Source organism: Sceloporus occidentalis, unplaced genomic scaffold, assembly GCF_023333645.1.
Source record: "Sceloporus occidentalis isolate IW3139 unplaced genomic scaffold, rSceOcc1.0.p SCAF_64, whole genome shotgun sequence".
Classification (NCBI taxonomy): domain Eukaryota; kingdom Metazoa; phylum Chordata; class Lepidosauria; order Squamata; family Phrynosomatidae; genus Sceloporus; species Sceloporus occidentalis.
Genome location: NW_028317044.1, coordinates 596,198 through 609,788, shown reverse-complemented (window position 1 = coordinate 609,788; position 13,591 = coordinate 596,198). Strand labels below are relative to the sequence as shown.

The following is a 13,591-nucleotide window of genomic DNA, read 5'->3' as shown; positions in this document are numbered from 1 at the left end:
ATCCTGAAGACCAAGGAGCCGAGCTCCTCCTCCTCCTCCTCCTTCTTCTTCTTCCCTTACTCCTATTGCTAAATGAAATGAGATCTGATGGGCAAGCTGGGACCGGCGCAAAGGATCCGATGGCCAGCCCACCCGCCAGGAGAAAAACAATCCCTAATGGACTTCTGGCAGGCTGCCGCCACCGAGGTCTCTCCCTCCCTCTTTTCTCTCTCTTTGTTTCTGCTGCAAAGCCAGAAAACTTCTATCCCTTCCCAGAGATGCAGACAGAGAGGTGTGTTATGCAGGTGTTTCCCTCTACCATGGCGTTGTGTTGCATTTCTCTGTGCTCCTCGAAGGTCAACCAAGAAAATGCTGGCTTCTTGGCCCATCACCAGAGAGAGCATTAAGATAGGAAACCTTTTGGGGCAGATACCCTTTCTCCCATGGAGGACTCCCATCAAACCTAAAGAGTTTCTTCTGGCTCTGTTGGTGATGAGAGGCCAGAGATATAGGGCATTTCTGTGTGAGTTCCCCCCCACGTTTTACGGACTCAGCATCCACTAGCCATTGTGGTTGTGGCACGGCACAGATCCCCACCTTTAAAGGGTGACATCTATTTCCCCACTGTGGGTCCCTTTCTTTCTTGCCCACCTTCTCTCCGATGCCTACCTTGGCTCCCTTGTTCCAAGCTTCTCCTTGCCCCACAAAAGCATCCCTTCTCCTTCCTCAGTCTTTCGCCTGTCTTCAGGCTCTGCATTATTATCCCCACGTCTTGCTCTCTTCAAGGGAATCATAAATAAGACATGAGGGGAGCTAAAACAGAAGGCAAGAAAAGAGAAGGCATCAAATCTTTTATTCTGCTTTGTTGCAAATCTAAGACGGATCTCTCTCCCCTTCTCTCCTGGCTTTTTGCTCCATGGCTCCGTCCCATTCAACCCTCAAGCCTCTTCCTGGGATGCTTTGTTAGATGGTTTGTTTTGCAAGCAGTGAAGCAGGTTCATTAGTTACCATAAAAACCCATCTTCCTACCCTCCCAAGGGAACTGGCCAGGGTTTGAGGATGGATTTTTCCAGGGAGATAGAGACTCTAGCCAGAATCGGATGGGTGTCTTACACATGGGGCTTGCCTATGTGTTTTAAATACACTCCTCATTCCAGTCACCTAGAATGTGATCCAGCCAGCCATGATGCACAAGAGTTTGGACTTTTTGTACCTCCCCAAAAAAACTCTCCTTAAACTAATTTGGAAAAGGCTTAGCAGTTTTTACTGGAGTGTCTGCTGAAATCTGCAGAAAGGCACATTCTCACATGCGTTCGGATGGCTGTGCATTTGTGGCACAGGGAAGGTGGGGTCCAGGACCCTGAGATGGGCTCTGAGTTGGAGCATGAGGGCTCTAATAGAGAACCTGAATGCCCAGAGGACATGCCAGTTCTGTAGCCACAGGAGCAGAGTTCCTAGCAGACACAGGAGTGGAGTTCCAAGTATCCACAGGAGCAGAGATTCCAGCAGCCACAACCCTCAGAGGAAGGTGTGGACCTACCTAGAGCTTCCGCAGCTGAAGGAAACAAAGAAAGCTGCAGACATGTGAACCGCTAATATAGCAAGTAAGCCATAGTTGGGGAGCACCAATGAGATTTGGGAGGGCTGCCAATAACCCCTCGCCTCTCCCAGATGAGTGTTGCTGACAACCAACCTTTCACGGCAGAAGCAATGCCAAGCACCATGTTCTGTGACCATCCGTGTTTTTGCCTTGAACACCAGGCTTTCATTTAGTATTAGGTAGAAGTCAAACTTGTTCATAGCTGCTTCCTGATGGTCAGCCCTGCCTGCCATGAATGTTGCACCATGAGGCCTCCTGTCCCCTGAATAGTCACCCAGTGGCCCCTCCACCAGGCTGAAGACTCTATTATCCTAAGACGTTGTGCTGGGTTTTCCTTCTCCCTCCCCATCGCCTTTTCCTTGTCTGCCATGCCATGCGCTGAGATTGCAAAGCAAAGCAAAGAAGGATAGGGTTGCCTTGGGATGTCTTTCTGCTCTGCAGAGTGCAACAGAGAGCCTTTCCAGTTTGCAGGACATTTTATTATCTCTTCTGACAGTAGTCAATGGGGAAGCCGTGAATCAAAGGCAGGCTTTGAAGGGTTAAGCGTGCCAAGGCCTCTGCTTGGACAGAGAGAATATCCTTTTATTTTCTGCCACATTCGTTTTTTAGCTTAAGGCTCTTACTGTCAGCAAATAAGCCTCCGCAGAATCATTTCAATCCTTTTGAAGCGGGGGGAAGCAATACCAGAGCTGGAAACCTCCAAAGGCTGGTTTGAATGGAAGGACTGTGGTCATCTGGAGAAGCCCAGGGAGGCCAGATTAAGCCTTGCAAGGACCAGATTTGCCTCCAAAGACCCAGGTTCCCCAGCTGTGATTTTATGAGACGTGCCAGGGATTGAACAGCTCTTACTCTCAGGAAGCTCTTCCTAAGGATGCAAGTGATGTTAGGCAAGCTTGGTGTCGGATCTTGCCCAGGGTCCCCTTGCCATTGGGGATCATAACTCCATTCCCTTCCCCTAATTTCCCCATGGCACCCTTGGGAGGAGAAAGAGGGATGCTCCCTTAAGTGCTTTCTCTGCATGCCTGACGTACCAAAAGTGCGTAGTTGCGTTCTCATCTGGGTGTGCCAAAAACCCTTCCAGTGCCACGTCAACTCCGCTCTCCTCCTCTTCCCCGTTAAAGGAGAGATCCTTCCTTTTCAGGCATTGGGCCTATGGATATCATTTATTAAACCTCTATCTAACCCAGCTGAATGTTCTGCCGAAGGGCAAAGCCCTTCAACCTCATCACGGAAAGGCTGATTACAGAGACCTTGCAAAGCTTGCATACAGAACAGAGCTCCACTCTCTCTCTCTCTCTCTGTGTTTCTCTCCTTCTCCTCCTCCGCCACCTGAAACTTTAATCTCCCTGATGGCCTTTTTCTGTTTAAAACAATTTGTCTTCAGCGGAGAGGTCTCTCTCTCACACTCCCAGCCCTCTTTGTCACATCGAGTTAGGTTTCGCAGCTCACATTTTGCAAAGGATGGAGGGGACTGGAGATGGATCGTGGGACATGTGGGCTCATGCATCTCCTTATGTGGACAAGGAGGCAGGGCTGGCAATCCCATGAGCCACAGGAGTGGCACAGGAGCCATGGTAAGGGGGACCTCAAAGCCCCCCAGCTTACATGTCCTCTCAGTCACAGAATCACAGAATCGGAAGAGACCCCAAAGGCCATCCAGGCCAACATCCTACCATGAAGCAATACATAGAATCATAAAATCACAGAGTTGGAAGGGACCCCAAGGGCTACCCAACCCATGTCTGCCATGCAGGAATACATAATCCAAGTCCTCTCTGGGACCAATGGCCATCTCTCCTCTGTTTAAAGTCCTCCAAAGAAGGAGACTCCTTCACCCTCTGACCATTAGAAAGTTCTTACTAAAGCTGAAATGCTTTCCCTATCCTTTGAATCCATTGTCCTAGTCTATGGATTGAGTCTTCCTGCAAGGCCTAGGGTTGGGCTGGATGACCCTCGGGATCCCTTCCAACACTTCTAGGATTTTAATGGGGTTTTTCCAGACACTCACTAACACCTCTTGAATCCATAGGAGTGAGCTGTCATCTGCCAAAGCGCCGTCTGAAATAAACCGGTCAGTCTTAAAAGTGCTGCAAGGCTCCTTCTCTCCTCCTCGCCTTCCTTCCATCCTTTTTTTACTGTATCTGTAAATCCATTTAATACAGTATCAGCGCTGAGAAACTAAAAAACAGTCAGGGTCAAATAAGCGGCACGACTTAGGAATGGTTAAGAACAGAAATCAGCGTGTGGGATATATTTTGACCCTCGCGGCCTTCATCAGCGGGAACAGGGGAAATGACGCCGAGGACGTGAGAGTCATAGACAAAAAGGAAGGGGAAACCAGGATCTTTGAGAACAGGCCTTTCATGTTATAAAGGTTCTTCGGTATTATAACAGATTGGCTTCAGCTGGGTTGCGTTTTCATTTACGATGGAGGCCAACATGGACCTTGAATTGAAAGAAAGACAGAATATAAAGGAGATGGAGGGAAGGATGGATGGATGGATGGATAGATAGATAGATAGATAGATAGATAGATAGATAGATAGACAGATGTGTTTATCACACGGAGCTTTTTGCAGCTCAGTTCCGACGTGTCCAATGATGCGAATTCACGCTAGAACGTGATGTATTATCTCAGGCGATTGCTTTCTATGGGGGTTCTCAGGAGGCGCTTCTGCATTCAATCTGCACTGACTCCTCATTTTGGTGAATTTGGAAACAAGCGAATTCACCAAAATTTGCTTCTAAGCTCACTTTGATTTCACTTTGAATTGGTCTGGTGGGGAAGATCACTCCTGTGTCCTGCTCCTTCACCTCCCTCCTCCTCTTTCACCCCATCTCGCCCCCTCTGCCACCCTGCCACCTATCCCATCATCCCCTGCCTGCTCCTACACCCCAATCTGCCCCCTTCCTTCACCCTGCCACCTCTCCCATCATCCCCTGCCTGCTCCTACACCCCAATCTGCCCCCTTCCTTCACCCTGCCACCTATCCCATCATCCCCTGCCTGCTCAGACCCCCCAGTGAGCATGCGCAAGGGTGCCGATTTGAATAGTTGAATCCGCACCAGTGTGGTAATACAATTTGCACTCACTCCGCTTCCCCTTCGATTTGGAAAGACAACCAGGTAGGATAAAACATTGTGTTTTAACGTGAATTTGAATTGTTGGATGCGCAGTTGTGTCGGTACTGAGCTGCACAGCCCCCCGTGCGATAAGGGCCAATGTTACAGCACCTTTAAAATGCATATTTTTATTTCAGCCTGAGCTTTTGTGGACTGCAGTGGAGGCAATTCCCCTCCATCTCTTTCTTATAGATGGTTGCAACCATCTCTCAAAAGCTTGGCAGCCTTCTGCCTTAAGACTTTGCCGCCAAGTCGTCCGGTTCCATGTTCGGATTTGGAAGATCGACAAAGAAGCTGAGAAACCTGGTACAGAAACAAACCCAAACACCAGATTTCTTCGGCAGCTTTTGCAACGGCGGCGTCTGCCTTGTCGTCTTGCCAGGGAATCAAGAGCGAGAGAAGTCCTTTAGTCTCTTTGGCTTTGGCAGAGAAAGGACCTTGGGTCACCCTTGTTCAGGCACCTCTTTCCGGAAGGGCTTGAAAATATATTTGAAAGGCTAGAAAACGTTTTTAAAAATGGGTTTCTTGAGTATCAAGGAAACCTGAGGAGGAGAATCATGGATGGAGTCAAAATCTTTGTTGTTGTCGTTGTTGTTGTGTGCCTTCAAATCATTTCTGACTTATGGCTAGCCTAAGGCGAACCTATCATAAGGTTTCCTTGGCAAGTTATTCTGTCCAAAAATGGTCTTTGCAGAAACAACAACATAATCTCTAATATCTAATGTCTCAGAGAGTCTGGAAAGCATGCCCTACGAGGAGCAGCTTAGCGGAGACAATAAAGAAGCTTAACATTCTTTGAAAGACATCTGTAGTAGCTTAACTTACAAATGACTTATGCATAGTCAAACGCAGGGTCTAATGGGGGAGATCAAAAAAAGATGAAGGATGAGATACACCTGGTGCGAGAGGGATCTAGGAGTCTTAGTGGACCATAAGCTAAAGAGGAAGCAAAAGTGTGATGCGGCAGCTAAAAAGGACAATGTAATTCTAGGCTGCATCAATAGAAATAGAGTGTCTAGATTGAAGGAAAGAATAGCACCAGTCTCCTCTGCTTTGGTCAGGTCTTATCTGGAATACTGCGTCCAGTTCTTGGCACGATTCAAAAAGGATGTGGAGAAACTGGAGCCATGTGTCCAAAGGAGAGCAACCAAAATGGTGAAGGGTCTGGAAACCATAAAGCCCTATCAGAAACATCTTAGGGAGCTGGGGATGTTTAGCCTGGAGAAGAGAAGGCTGAAGTGATATGATAGCCCTGTTTAAATATTTCAAGGGATGTCACACTGAGGATGGAGCAAGCTTGTTTTCTGCTGCTCCAGAGAATAGGACCCAATGGAACAATGGATGCAAAGTACTGGCAAAGAGGTTCCATATTCTTCATTCTTCCCAGATGAATAAGAGAAGGTTAAGAGGGGATATGATAGCCCTGTTTAAACCTTGGATATCTATCTCCCCATGAACTTTTCTTTGCCCTGTTTGTCTTTCTTTCCATCTTTTGTGAGCCGCTCTCGCAATGGCTCTTGGCCCCGCAAGGTCGCGATCTCTATCTGACGTCTAAATAAACCGCGGGGTGCGTTTTCCTCCTCTGCCCGCGTTAATAAAAACATCCCGGACGCAAAAACAAATCTCCATGGGATCTTTCCTCCACCCGGGTCAAGATTGCCATTTCCCAGCCTTTGCTCGGCGCTCGCTTAATTTTATTTATTTATGCATTTGTTAATTTATTCATGCCCTCTTATTTATTTATGCAGCTTTGCTATATTTATCAACCGCCCCTTGGCGCAAAAAAGAAAAAAAAACTCCCTTGGTGTTGCGCAGCGGAAACCAATAACAACAAAACCCAACAGAAGAGGGTTCCTTCAAGGCAGAGAGGGTTGTTGGAAGCGCGCGCGCACGCGTCGCAAGTTCTAGCATTAAAAAGTAAAACGCTATTATACCAGGACTGGGCGACTGGGGAGGGTTTGGTTGCCACCTTCGCATCATCTTCTATCGTCACGCCAGACATGGAGCGAATGCGCACAACTCTTCCTATGGGTTTACAGCTTTCCAGGACCTGTCCTCTCAAATCCCAGAGTATTTAGTATTCAGATGGATAGTGAATCTAGTACTTCTTCTTCTCAACTACTTTGAGTCAACCTCAAGTCATGGTGGCCCTATGGATGAGGCATCTCCAAGCTCCTCTGTCTTCCATTGCTCTGCTTAGGTCTTGCAAATTCATGCCATGACCTCCATGGTTGAGTCCTTCCATCTGGTATGTGGTCCTCCTCTCTTTCTTCTACATTTCCCACCATCATTGCCTTTTCCACAGAGTCCTTCTCTAGTTGGGACTAACCAACAGGATTTCACCCGTTGTTCCATTTTCTAATGTTGTACAGTTTATTACTTGCATCCCTTGCATGGGTTTTTGGGGCCATGTGGCCATGTTCTAGAAGAGTTTGACGTTTCCCCAGCATCTGTGGCTTTGGCATCTCCAGAGAAAGATTCATCTCCGTTCTCTGAAGATGCCAGCCACAGATGCCTGAAAAACCCACACAAAAACGATGGATGCCGGTCATGAAAACCTTCGACTTTACATAACAACTGCATTTGGTGCAACAAAAAAAACCTAGTATGTAAAATTCCTCCAAGAAAACCCCAACAGAACTTGATCTCTCGGGGTGATAAAACTAAAAGCAAGGGGGGGGGGTTGTCTTTTGCTGTGAAAGATTGAGACTTGCTGATGTTTGTTGGCTGTTCTTTGAAATTGCACATCCAGAGATCTGCATCGTGCGGCGATGGTTTCCACTGGAATTGACATCCCTGTCTGGGAATCTTTTAAAATCCCGAAAGGGATCTGGAAAAGAGCATCTGTGAGTCGGGGATGAGCAATAGCTGGATGAGGATAAAACAAACTCCCCGCCCGGCCCTGGATGCATCCATCATCTCGCAAAAATAGACGCCGGCAGCATCTGTTTGCATTTTGGAGCTAATTCTCCGGGGTCTTGACTGTTCAGCACAAAGCTTCTGCTCTTATTGGGCATCTGTGAGCCTTGCGTCCCCGGATTCAAACTCATGGTGTGACCTGTTCCTTTGCGGTCTTATAGTTTTTGTCAATGGGGTTCATCGCTCCCTTCTTCAAGGCAACCGTTTGGCATCTCGCTCCATTTGGAGACATGTTGCATTTCATCATCCTTGCTTATAGTAAGTGGCCTACATTCTGCCGCCGTGGAGCATCATCGCTCCTCCTGGGAGACATCCATCAAAACGTTGCCATTTCCTCTTTGCTAATTTCCTTGGCGTCGGTTTAACTCTTTGAAGCTTGGGTGCCTTTTCTGTCTTGCGTTTGGCGCTCCCTCCCTGTCCCTCGCTTTGCATCCCTTCCAGCTGGAGAGGTTGAAGAAGACATTGAGCGGCCTCCCATTTGAATCCCAAGTGACCCCATTGGCAGTGCTTGGACTAACACATAAAACCAGAATTCAGTCACTCTTTAGCTTTACAAAAGCTGTTCTCGGATCTGTTTCTTAACATAGAAAGAAAGTGAGACAGATCTACACAAAGGTGGTCCTGAAACCATTCCAAACTAGAGTTCCTTTGGGAGCTTCTTCTGGAGGTGCGCCATAGGTAAATAACAACAGCAACAACAACGATGTACAAAGGGGCGCTGAAAAGGTCTTGGCCCAAAATCTGAGCATACTTTTGTCACTTTGAAAGAGTGTTGGTGTAAATCTGAAGAAACCTGTGTGTCTCAAAAGCTTGCGCAGAGAGCCTTGCTCCATTGCCCAACGAAGGCCTTTCTGCAAGATGGACGCCTGCTTCGGCAGATTTGCTTCTCTGCCCAAGGTGCCGATGTCCGCTTTTCTGGTGCTGTTACAACACAATAAGACCCAAAACGGCTAAAACAGTCCTTCTGGCTGCAAAGGCCTGGCTGCGGGCGACAATCCAAGCCATTATGCATGAAGACACAGTCGGAAGAGACGTCTGCCTGCCTCCCCCGCAGGATTAGGAGTGATTTAATCTCAAATCAAGCCTTGCTGCATTTTTTGCTTCCTCCTCCTTGTTGTTGCAATTATGAATGATGTGTTGACAAATTGCTTTTTAATTTGTCGCGGCGTAATAAAAGAAATGCCAGGACAGGGTTTCTGGGCTCCAGGAAGTCCTTTCCGAGCCTGTCTTTTGAAAGCAACAGCAACGACAACCAACGACAACCAGGCGGCTGCTTTTGATACTGAGATAGGAGGAACCAAGAGAGAGAGAGAGAGAGAGGAATAGATGGGGAAGGAATACAAACGAAAACGTAGTTTAGGGCCTGGGATTTGTCTGATCTCTCTCTTCTACAGCACGCCTCGCCTCTTTCCTTTGGAAACATATGGAGCAATTGCATACAGTAGGCAAAGGAAAACCCAGCAGATGGTGTTTGCCGATGCCGGGAGGGAAGGAATTGGGAAAAGAGGGGAGATCTTGAAAAGGCAAGTCAGCATTGTTGGCTGTAAACATGCAGATCTGAGCAATATGGGTCCAAGGCACCCATCAAATACAAATCCTGTCCCCGCTCCAATGAAATCTCCCTTCCATCCCCATATTTCTAGCATTGCAGTAAAACTTCAGTGAACCATTTAGGAATCGAGGCTAGCATCCAAAGAGAGGGCCAGCTTGGTGGAATGGTTTAGGCATTAGGTTATGACACTGGAAGACCAGGGTTCGATCTCGGCTCGGCCATGGAAACGCATTAAGTGACCCTTGGGTAAGTCACACTCTCTCAGCCTCAGAGGAAGGGGTGCTTTTGGTGGTGATTTTTAGTCATTGTGCAGGTATTAAAGAATTCCAACCGCCACAATGACCAAAAAGTGATCCGTGACAGTGAAAGTGAATTGACACGACCGTAGCTCGCTTATAGGAGGCCAGGATTGTTTAAACCCATAAGACATACTTTGTTATGAACTGCTTTGACTGATATCCAACGATGGCTTTGCATTTGTGGAACAGTAGGATCCAGCAAACCTGCAAGGACCTGTGGCTAGTAATGCCTTGCAGCATTAGAAAGACAGGCCTGAAGCAGACCTGTGGAATCAATGGGGTTTATGAACAGATATGGGAGATTTAATAGGTTCGCTCTAGTTGGGACTCACTGATAGGTTTCAGGTCAATGGCTGCCTATCTCATTGGAGCAAAAAGACAGCGGTGGCAGAGATCCTTGCAGCATCTCACAGCAAAATATATCCGACAAGACGTTCCTTCCAACGCAAATGGGCAAAAATACTGCAAGGAATGACCATTACAGTAATTAGCTGCTTTGGGGACTCAGTTCAGGGCAGAAAGGCAGGCCATAAACCCCATCAATAAATAGATAAAGCAATCAAGGTTTCCTTTTCTCATTTTCATCCAAAGAGAGAGAAGAAGAGAGTAAAGAAACGAAATCACTCATCTTGATCTTACCTAATGCTAAGCGGCAGAGGATTTAAAAGAGATTTTTCTATCAGGCAATCCTTCCCTTTCATTTCCCACTAGGTTGCTTCTTAGGATCAAGACCTTCCACTCTTCTAACCAAGCATGCAAAGAGTAAGCCGTATAAATAAAGAAGACGGCAGCTTAAGACACTGAATCCCGCCTTCTTGGAGTAAAAGGGTTATGGCACAGAGTTACGGCACACACCGTACACAGGGGATGCGGGGGTTTCCCAAACCATGCCAGACTGGAAGGGATAGCCCCAGATGTTTTCTTAATAGAGGGATGCAGAGACATCTACCTTGCTGAAGCTTAAGTGGAACAAAAGGGCATCAATGGGGGTTCAGACACACTAGTGGGGTGGTCACTCCTTTTCATCTATAGGCTCCTTTGTATACCTTTTCCATCAGCCAAGGCACCTCTGCCATCCATCGGCTGCGGCCGTCAGTGGGGCATGGGGTGGTACTACTACCCAGCAACTCTTTCCAAGTCTTCTGGTCAAACATGAAAAAGGCTACTGGGAAGCAGCAGCAGCCCATTGCCAACAAAGGCCACTGGTGGGAAAGGGCTGCTTTCTTGGTCTGGCTGGGCAGGAAAGCAAGTCACCTCCTTTTCCTGCTTGCCTGGCATTCCCTCCAGACCTAGAAAAGGCTGCCCACCATGCGCCAGGCGACAGCATATGTTACCACACTGGGTGATGTCAACCCTGGTGATGCCACTAGTAGGATATTCTAAGCTCTCTGCTCCTTCCTGCTTTGCTTCATAGCTAGCCGAACTTGGTAATGAACCAACATTCCTTGGGTGAACTGTCCATGCTCCTGAAGAACCCCAGTAAACCCAATATGATGCCCGTGGTACACTGTGGTCCTGAAAACTACCAGAGACTCAGTCCAGGTGCCAACAGTGAGTTGTCCATGGTCTTGAACACAATCGAAAACTCAGCTTGGATTTCAACACTGAGTTGTCTGTAGTCCTGAAGAACACCAGCAACCCAAATGAGTTGTCCCTGGCCTTGGTGGACATGGCCCTGTGGTAGTTTAGTTGGCATCCTATGAGTGACATACCCGGGTATAAATCCAACATATATGCCTGTGTGTGCCTCTTTGAAGAGGTTGGTATTTTCCTCCTCCTTCTGCAGTGACGAAAGCCCTCTCTTATAGGGCTGAATGTTTTGCTCACATAGCCCTCCTCCTCCATCCTTCATTGTCTGGTGGACCATGGGGAGGGTCACCGGAGAAGAATCTGCTATGTCCCCATAGCCAGACGTAGAAGGATGACATTACTTGCCAAGACCTCTGGAAGACCCCAATCAATGATGCCAAATGTTTGTATCTTGCTATGGGGATTGAGCAGCTCCCCCTCCGGACCCCACTCTTCTTCCACCATTGAATGGCCATATAGAAGTGGGCTTAGGGAGCTGGGGATGTTTAGCCTGGAGAAAAGAAGGTTAAGAGGTGATATGATAGCCCTGTTTAAATATTTGAAAGGATGTCATATTGAGGAGGGAGCAAGCTTGTTTTCTGCTGCTCCAGAGAACAGGACCCGGAACAATGGATGCAAGGTACAGGAAAAGAGATTCCACCTCAACATTAGGAGGAACTTCCTGACAGTAAGGGCTGTTCGGCAGTGGAATGCACTCCTTCCTCAGAAGGTGATAGAGTCTCCTTCCTTGGAGGTCTTTAAACAGAGGCTGGATGGCCATCTGTCAGGGATGCTTTGATTTGGATTTCCTGCATGGCAGAAGGGGGTTGGACTGGATCAGGGCCCTTGCGGTCTCTTCCAACTCTACGATTCTATGATTCTATGATTCTATGATCTCAGTGGGTCTGGGTGGTCAGAAGGGAGTCATGATATAGTTCTGCCTACAAAATATTTATGCTAAACTTGGTGGCATCCCATCTCAGCTTTAAAATGTAAAGGCCAGCTCTCCCTGGACGACTCTGAAAGCAAAAGAATCACCATGCCTCTCATCTCAAATAAAAGACAGTCCAAAACGTTCCCTGAAGACTTTCAACTTACCCCTCCTTTCCTTTCCTTAGTATCTTCTTCTTCTTTTTCTTCTACTTCTTCTGCAAAAAGTTAAGTGACAAAGGTAGGATGAGAAATGGATTGTTCTTTAAAAAGTTAAGTGCCAATATAAAAGGAAGGGTTTTTACAGGAAGGAAATTAAAACGGGGGAAGATGCATTAAGGCTAACTGAGAGAAGCAGAGAAAAAGCACCTGCCAAGCTGCCTCCCTTCTCCATCCATCAGATGGCATGAGGAAGGGGCAACCTCCCCAGAATGCTTTGCTCTCTCCATCCCTTATTGGCTGAGATGCTCTCTTGGCATCTGGGCCATTCAGTGGTGCTTTTTCCCAGGAGGCCCCTTTCAACATCTGGTGAGTTGTTGGCGCCTGGAAGGGCACCGCCAACCTGCTTCTGAAGGTGAGCCGTTCCTTTAATGGGATTGCTTTAAGACTTCTTTGTTTATGGGCAATCGGATTGTGCAAGTGGCAATAACTTGGGGAGAGAGTTATGGCCGGCCGTCAGGGAGAAGAGGCGAAGCAGCGCCAGCGCGCCAGTGGCGTTTCGGAGCCATCCAAGTGATCTGCATCTGACCAGACAATTAGGGGGCAGCCATCAATATCTCCTTTTAAACAGGCCCCAGAAGACAGAGAGCGCTGTTAATCTGCTGTCACCGATACCCACTGGAGCTGGAGGCAAAGTCTGGCCTGGGTTATCAATACCAGGCTTGGGGAGGAGTGCAAGGGCTGGCATGGCATGTTAAATGAGCACCATAACTTTCTCAGGCTGAAGGTTCCCCCTTTCCTTGAAGAAAACTAGAAGCCAAGAGGGTCATCCACAGAGCCTGAACAGGGTAGCTGGCTGTTGGCGCTCACATCTATGGGGCAGTGAATCCACTTCAGGGTTTAATCTATTGATTTGAGTAACTAAACAGATCCAGTGATAGCTCCATCCATGCTTGGTTTGTAAAACCTGGAGGGGATTTGCCACCCCACTGACATGGGAGCCATCAATGACCACTGATAACATACACTATAAGAGACAAGAAGTTCTGCATATCACTTTGGGGGGGAAAAGTCCTATGGCTTCTGTAGGGAAACTTATGCATATGTGGCACAGTGGTTTGAGCACTGGACAACAACTCTGGTGACCAAGGTTCAATTCCTGCTTGGTCATGAAACCTGCTTGCTAGGGAACATGAGTGGGAATGCGCACTTGTGCTGTTATCCCACTGTTAATTTTCCCCGACTTGTTCTCTGAACAGAGGCCAGAATCCTGTTGATGGGTTGTGTGCCCTCAAGTCGGTTCCAACTTATGGCGGCCCTATCATGGGGTTTTCTTGCCAAGATTTGTCCAGAGGAGGTTTGCCTTTGCCTCCCTCTGAGGCTGAGAGAGTGCCACTTGCCCAAGGTGACCCAGCAATTGAATTGAACGTTGGTCTCCAGAGTTGTAGTCCAGTGCTCAAA

The 13,591-nt window shown here is 47.7% G+C and overlaps 1 long non-coding RNA gene across 3 annotated transcripts in view; it reads right to left on the bottom strand.

Annotated features, from left to right (window-relative positions):
* The window catches only part of LOC149287032 (uncharacterized), a 34,660-nt gene extending 22,469 nt beyond the window's left edge, over positions 1-12,191 (bottom strand). For 2 of the 3 annotated variants that reach the window (XR_016277516.1, XR_016277514.1), the window contains exons 1-3: positions 12,140-12,191; positions 3,588-3,757; positions 649-792 (exon numbers count right to left, since the gene is read on the bottom strand). This is a non-coding gene — a long non-coding RNA (uncharacterized LOC149287032). The remainder of the gene's footprint in view (positions 1-648; positions 793-3,587; positions 3,758-12,139) is intronic. The other variant, XR_016277515.1, reaches the window with a different exon arrangement.
* Between the last annotated feature and the right edge of the window lie 1,400 nt (positions 12,192-13,591).